Here is an 8462-nt window from a genome sequence, read left to right on the forward strand (position 1 = left end):
GATTCCAAATGAGTTGTTCTCTTTTTCTTAATTGCAAATGAGATTGAATAACAAGATCTATACTTCATCCAAACAACAAATGCTGTTGGAGTTCTCGATTTGTTATCCCTTTAAAAGATAACAATTGTTTATAGAATTTTTACTTATAGAACACTAGCAAATTCTGTGGATGAATACATTAGAATTGAATAAAGCACTATCATACAGAGTCTGAGAAAGTTTGTAAAAGTTGTTATTGCAATGTTTGGCGATCATTACTTGAGACCACTAAACAATAACGATATTATTTGATTGCTACAACTGGAGGAACGTGGCTTTCCCGACATGTTAAGGAATATTGATTACATACATTGAAAGTGAAAAAATTGTCCGACCACATGACAAGGTATGTATATTAATCATTGTCATGAACTAACAATCATTTTGGAAGTTATGGTTCCTCAAGATCTTTGGATATGACACATGTTTTTTAGGCTTTCCGGTTCGCTAAATAACATAAATGTTCTAGATAGGTCTCATGTTTTTGCATTATTAGCAAATGGTCATGCTCCTCAATTAAACTATACAATTAATGGCCATGAGTATACAATAAGATATTATCTAGTTAATGGTATTTATCCAAATTGGTCAACATTTGTAAAAACAATTCTCTATCCACAAGATTTGAAAAAAAAAAATATTTTGTTAAAGTATAAGAGTCGGCAAAAAAAAGATGTAGAGCAAGCATTTGGGGTACTTCAAGCCCGTTTTGCAATCGTGCATGGACCAGCACACTTTTGGGATAAAGAAACACTTGCAGATATTATGAAAGTGTGCATAATAAATCATAACATGGTCATTGAGAATAAATGAGATATTGATAACAATGACTTTGATGGAAGTGATGCAAATTCGCATGTAGAAGTGTCGCATGCGTATACACCAGAATTGGAAAACTTCATGCAAACTCATTGTCAGATTAAGAATAGTGCAACTCATTCTCAACTGCAATCAGATCTTATCGAGCATTTGTGGGAATGACATAGCGAGAAATAATTTTCTCATTTTCAATTTTCATTTCAATTTCTATTTCAATTTCACAAATACTTTCATAGCAATCAAACTTAATACATAATTTTGCATGAATAATAGCAACATAATAAATAATGACTAAAAATTAAAACCTCGTTTTTTTATAATCTCTATGTTCGGATTATTTCAATATGTTGTAAAAATTGGGTCCATGCCAGTAGTGTCAATTTTCATAATTTTCATTTCATTATGCTTTTCTTTAACTTCTACCTATCTTTTTTGAACTTTTAATTGCATTTTTTAAATTTTTTAACTGTCTACAATGTTGCTCTAATGCTATCTCCTGTTGAGCAAACATTTTCTCATGCCGCTCAACTTTTTGTCGTTCTATTTTCATTCTTTGATTTCAGTGGTGATGATCTAGTATATCTTCAGCCCTAGTTTGCTTCTTTTTCTTTTAAGTTGTTTTTTCGAAACTTTTCTACCTAATGGCCAATCAAGATTAAGAGTGGATGAGGGTTCAGTGTTATCTCCTAAATGTGGAGTTGAATACCAAGATTCAACATGATTTGATTCAGCAAGACTACTAGTTGAATGTGTTTTTGCTCTCTTATTACTAATGAGATTATCAGTCAATTTCCGCTCCATTTTCAATATATTTCAACAATATTCGTATTAAAATAGTCTTCTAATAATCTTAGCAAACATTTATTTTGTTTCATCAACTAGAAAAACATATGAAATCATTCAATCAATAGTTCAAATATCAAATTATAGTAGTGTCTATTTAAAAAAGCTCAATCATTACATTATTTTGCTCGGTGTGTCCACTTTGTCGCAATCTTTCAATTTGACTAAAAAAATCGACAAATTTACCACATTTTACATTTATATCAATCCAACAGCTTTTAATAGAAACTTGCAAACGCTCTTCTTGATTACCTCCATAAAAGTTTATGTATTTCAATATTCTATGCCAAAAAACACCATCTTGTTGTTCATTCCCAATAATTGCATCTTTATTTGTGTTAAGCTACACAGACACAACAACAACATATCTAGTCTTTATCCCACTATGTGGGATCGGCTACATGAATTCTAGACTTCCATGTATTTCTGTCTTTTATCATATCTTCATTTAGGCCTATACACTTCATATCAAACTTTAATATCTCTCACAAAGTCTTCTTTGATTTGTCTCTACCTCTTTTTTTGACTAATTGTTCTATTTCATCAACTCTCCTCGCATGAGCGTCTCTTGGTCTTCTTCTCACATGACCAAACCCTCTTAATTTAGTCTCTCTCATTTTCTCCTCGATTGGCACTACTCCTTCCTTATTACAAATAACCTTATTTCTAATTTTATATTTTCTTGTATGGCTGCACATCCATCTTAGCATTCTCATCTCTACTACGCTCGACTTTTGCTCATACTGGTATTTGACTACCCAACATTCTGAACCATACAACAAAACTAGTCTTACAGTTGTCTTGTAGAATTTTCCTTTCAGTTTTAATAGAATTTTACCATCACATAACACCCCCGATGCATTTCTCCATTTTAGCCAACATGCCTTAATTCTATGCGTGAATTTCTCGTGAATTTCTCCATCTTTTTAAATCACTGATCCCAAATATCGTAAATGGTCTTTTTTTTTTTTTTTTTTGTATGATTTGGTGTTCCAATTTTATTATAACATCCTCCATTCTTACTAAATTTACATTCCATATATTATGTTTTCCTTCTACTTAATTTAAATTCCTTAGATTCTAAATTGTTTCTCCACAACTCAAACTTAGTGTTCACTCTCTCTTTTGTTTTATCTATCAACACTATATCATCTGCAAATAGCATACACTATGGCACCTCTGTCTGAATGTATTTAGTGAGTTCATCCATTACTAAAACAAATAAGTATGGACTTAGTGCAGAAGTTTGATGCAGTCCCACTGTAATTTTAAACGGTTCAGTATCCCCTCAGCATGTTCTAACCGTTGTCCCTGCATCGTGATACGCGTCCTTAAGGGCTTGTATATTGTTAGAACGGGAGGTGCTATGGCACACACCAAGAGGGGGGAGAATTGGATATTTTAAAAATCTTGATAGAACTTGAAAATTTTTTGACCCAATTGAGGTTTTAGTGATTTAAAACATAGAACATATAAAATGACAAATGTAAAGCAAGAAGAATAAATGAGACAAAGGATTTATAGTGGTTCGGTTTAAACCAAGCCTAATCCACTACCTTAACTCCCACTAAGGATTTTAAACCAATTCACTAAAACCTCATACTTACACAAGTAGACCCTCTATCTACACAAGCTAGAAAATACAATCTCCTACTTAAACCAAGTAGACTCTCTAGCTACACAAGTTAGGAAAAACAAAAAGTATACAATTGGAAAGAATCTAAGAGATGAATCTCTTAGTTACAATGTCTCTCAAAAATGATACAAGGCTTGAAATGAATAATTACAAGTGAAGATCAAAGCCTTAAAGAGAGAAAATTAAAACACAGTCAATATAAATACAAATGTGTATACGATGTAAGCTCAAATAATTTCTTTCCATCCATTAGCATTCTCTTGATCATCCATGACTTGTATTTATAGGCTTCCCAAAATATTGAAGAGAAATGTAGCCGTTTGTGACCGTTGGAGTTTAAAAACTACCCGTTGGAAGCTTTCTGCAAAAGATATAGTCGACAGAAGAAAATGCATAGTTGACTATTTTTACAAGTAAAACAAGACATAGTCGACAGACAAAAAGGTATAATCGACTATCTTCTAACACAAATTTTCCATAGTCAACAGACACAAAGATATAGTCGACAGATGCAAAAATATGAAGAGAAATTTGAATTTTATGAACAAAAATAGTCGACAAATAAAAAGTCATAGTCGACTATCCTTACATGATAGTCGACAGACTGAAAAATAGTCGACAGAAGTCTTAAATAGTCGACAGATCAAACCAACATAGTCAACTATCATTATGCATAGTTGACTATTTTCAGGCATAGTCAACAGCATTAAATCACATAGTCGACTATCCATTTTGAAAAAATGAAAACTAAACAAATCCTCATTTCGATTCTTTTGAAAGCAAGTTGAGATTATTAAAAACATATTTATTTTGAATCTAAATACACTCAACCACACTTCAACATTTCTCCTATATAAATTTTCATAACTTTGCTCAAGGAGATTTAAAGATTGCTTTTCTCATTCGTATAGATTGATTAAAAAAACTTTGTCCATATATATTTACTTACTCATAAAGATTTAGAGATTGATTTTCATATAGTCATTATCAAAACCATTATTTTATTTTTCAAGAGTAAAATATCAATCTCCTCCTTTTTGATGATGACAAAAACAAATATGAAAATCAATTCATTCATTTTATCTCCCTTTTTTTGTCAAAATCAAAAAGATTAATACTCCTTCTTTTTGGAACATACTGAGAGTATAAATAAAAGAGGCTTCCCCTTAAACCAAATCCTCATAGAAATCATTCATCAAATTAAGCATGCATTCAGAGGCAAGCATTCATTGGCAAGAGTAAAATGTTCATTTTCTTTAGATGAAAACTCCCCCTTAATCAATACATATATCACAACACTATAATTCTCCCTTATTGATAAAGATCTTCAACAAAAACATAGAGGCAAACTTATAACTCAAGATCATCAAAACTTAAAAATAGAGAGTTTAGGGATAGAAAATATACCACCAAGATTGAGTTTAACAATCTTTCTTACTCTTGGTTGGAAAAAACAAATGAGCATCTTTTGGGGTTGAATTTCTTTTTCATCCCCTTTTCTTTCATGCTTGATTCATCCGCAAGGATTTCACTTTAAGTTTCATTTGGATGTCAAGCAACCTACAAAAATAACTCATCCACAAGCTTTTGGTGCCCAAACCACTTTGGGGTCACCATAGTTAGCATTGAAATTTCCTTTTGGAACCCATATTTGTTTATATCTTGTAGGATGGTTTCTTATAAAGCATTTGTTTACAGAATGCCCACATTGACCACAATAATGACAAGTGATTTTAGAATGTGAGGCAAAATTTTGTTTTCTTTTCACAAAGCCACCTTGCCCTTTTCTTCTTTTATGAAAATATTTTCTTTGAATCTCAAGAGCATTTTTCAATTCTTCTTTCTCTTTGTCGGCTTTTTCAAGAGATAATTTTAAACATTTATTTTTCTCTTGAAGTTCATCATTTTGAGCTTTCAACATTTTCTTCTCATTATTCCAAGAATCTTTTTCTTCTTTCAATAAGCTCACTTCTTTATCTAAAGATTTTAATTTCTTCTTTAAGACATTATTTTTCATACTGATATTTTCAAATTCATTCATCAAATCATTGAATGCATCATGCAATTCATCAAGAGTAAAACTTAAAATTAAATCACTAGAATGGGAAGGATTCTCTTCTATGTTGGTCATAAGATATAGGTTGACCACTTCCTCCACTTGAGATTCGTCACTAGAGGATGAATCATACATTTTCTTCTTGAACTTCTTTCCATACCTCTTAAATGATGGACATTCGAATATGATATGCCCATACTTTTGACATCCATAACATTTAACTGCATTTTTATATTTCTCCCCCTCAAACTTATCTTTCTTCTTCCTTAGGTTTCTTCTTTCCAATTCTTTCAACATTTTTCTACTAAGAAACTTTTTGAATTTCCTAGTAATTATCATCGAATCATCATCATCATCTTCATCTTCATCATCATCATCACTAGATGAGTGTGAAACTTTGAACAAAAGATTCTTATCTCTATTTATCTCATCATCATCTCTCTTCATCATAATCTCGTGAGTCATGAGAGATCCAACCAAATCATCAAAAAATAAGTTATCTAAGTCTTTAGCCTCTTGAATGGCTGTCACTTTTGAGTCTCATTTCTTGGGTAAACTTCTAAGGATTTTTCTAACTTTCTCTCCATTTGAAAAAGTTTTTCCTAAGGCCTCTAAATTTGTGACAATATTATTAAACCTAGTAAACATTTCATTAATAGGTTCCCAAGATTTCATAGAAAAAAGTTCATACTCATGAATTAGTAAATTTACCTTTGATTCCTTGACTTGACTGGTGCCTTCATGAGTGACCTTTAATTTGTCCCAAATCTCCTTGGCCGTTTTGCATGTTGAGACTTGGTTGAACTCTTCGACGCAAAGAGCACAAAACAAAGTGTCTGTGGCTCTTGCATTTATCTCCATATCTCATCTTTCCTTTACTGTCCAAGTCTCCATATTTTTCATATCGGCCAATGTAACCCCTTTCTTAATCACTTGTACAAGGCTTGTATCCTGCATAAGATAGATGAGCATTTTTGTTTTCCAAAAAATAAAGTTAGTACCATTAAAAAAAGGTGGACGAGTAGTGCTTTGACCCTCAACTTTTGATAAGCCGAAAATATGTGCCATTTGACAAGATCTTTTTCCCTAGGTTGTTAAACCAATGAAAAACAGTGGGAACAAGGCTCTGATACCAATTGTTAGAACGGGAGGTGCTATGGCACACATCAAGAGGGGGGGAATTTGATATTTTAAAAATCTTGATAGAACTTGAAAACTTTTTGACCCAATTGAGGTTTTAGTGATTTAAAACATAGAACATATAAAATGACAAATGTAAAGCAAGAAGAATAAATGAGACAAAGGATTTATAGTGGTTCGGTTTAAACCAAGTCTAATCCACTACCTTAGCTCCCACTAAGGATTTTAAACCAATTCACTAAAACCTTCTACTTACACAAGTAGGCCCTCTAGCTACACAAGCTAGGAAATACAACATCTTACTTAAACCAAGTAGGCCCTCTAACTACACAAGTTAGGAAAAACAAAAAGTATACAATTGGAAAGAATCTAAGAGATGAATCTCTTAGTTACAATGTCTCTCAAAAATGATACAAGGCTTGAAATGAATAATTACAAGTGAAGATCAAAGCCTTGAAGAGAGAAAATTAAAGCACAATCAATATAAATACAAATGTGTATACGATGTAAGCTCAAATAATTTCCTTTCCATCCATTAGCATTCTCTTGATCATCCATGACTTGTATTTATAGGCTTCCCAAAATATTGAAGAGAAATGTAGCCGTTTGTGACCGTTGGAGTTTAAAAACTACCCGTTGGAAGCTTTCTGCAAAAGATATAATCGACAGAAGAAAATATATAGTTGACTATTTTTACAAGTAAAACAAGATATAGTCAACAGACAAAAAGGCATAGTCGACTATCTTCTAACACAAATTTTTCATAGTCGACAGACATAAAGACATAGTCGACAGATGCAAAAATATGAAGAGAAATTTGAATTTTATGAACAAAAATAGTCGACAGACTGAAAAATAGTCGACAGAAGTCTTAAATAGTCGACAGATCAAACCAGCATAGTCGACTATCCTTATGCATAGTCAACTATCCTTATAACATAGTCGACTATTTTCAGGCATAGTCAACAGCATTAAATCACATAGTCAACTATCCATTTTGAAAAAATGAAAACTAAACAAATCCTCATTTCGATTCTTTTAAAAGCAAGTTGAGATTATTAAAAACATATTTATTTTGAATCTAAATACACTCAACCACACTTCAACATTTCTCCTATATAAATTTTCATAACTTTGCTCAAGGAGATTTAAATATTGCTTTTCTCATTCATATAGATTGATTAAAAAAACTTTGTCCATATATATTTACTTACTCATAAAGATTTAGAGATTGATTTTCATATAGTCATTATCAAATCCATTATTTTATTTTTCAAGAGTAAAATATCAATATGATATTCGGACTCATTTTTTCTCTAAAACCCTCCATAATACTTTTCTAGAGACCCTATCACAGGCCTTTTCTAAATCTATGAACACCATATGCAGGTCCTTCTGAAGATCTCGATACCTTTCCATTAGGCGGCTCAGTAAGTATATAATTTTCATTGTTGATCTATCAGGCATGAAACCAAACTGATTTTCTAAAACATCTGTTTCTTTTCTGAGCCTCTACTTTATTACTCTCTCCCAGAGTTTCATGGCATGGCTCATTAACTCAATTCCTTTGTAAAGCTACGCAGACACAATTAATTTATTTTCTTCTTGAAATAAGTTGGAATGACTTCATTTTGTACTAGCGCCAATAGTGTGAGATTAATTTGCATAGCATCATCATATAAATCAATGTTGCTCATAAGCAAATCAATGCAAGAACCGTCAAATTATGAATCCATTTACTCAAAAAAAATTATAATTAATTTAAGGAATGAGCATAAAATAATCAATTAAAAAATAAATAAAATCACCCTTAATTAAAAAAATAAAATTAAAAAATTAATTCAAATTAAATTATAAAAATTAATATATATAGGCAAAGCAAACGGCCTATTTAAATTCTAACAATTAACTAAAATAAAAATATTTATT

Source organism: Diospyros lotus, chromosome 2 (genome assembly GCF_014633365.1).
Source record: "Diospyros lotus cultivar Yz01 chromosome 2, ASM1463336v1, whole genome shotgun sequence".
In the NCBI taxonomy this organism is placed as follows: domain Eukaryota; kingdom Viridiplantae; phylum Streptophyta; class Magnoliopsida; order Ericales; family Ebenaceae; genus Diospyros; species Diospyros lotus.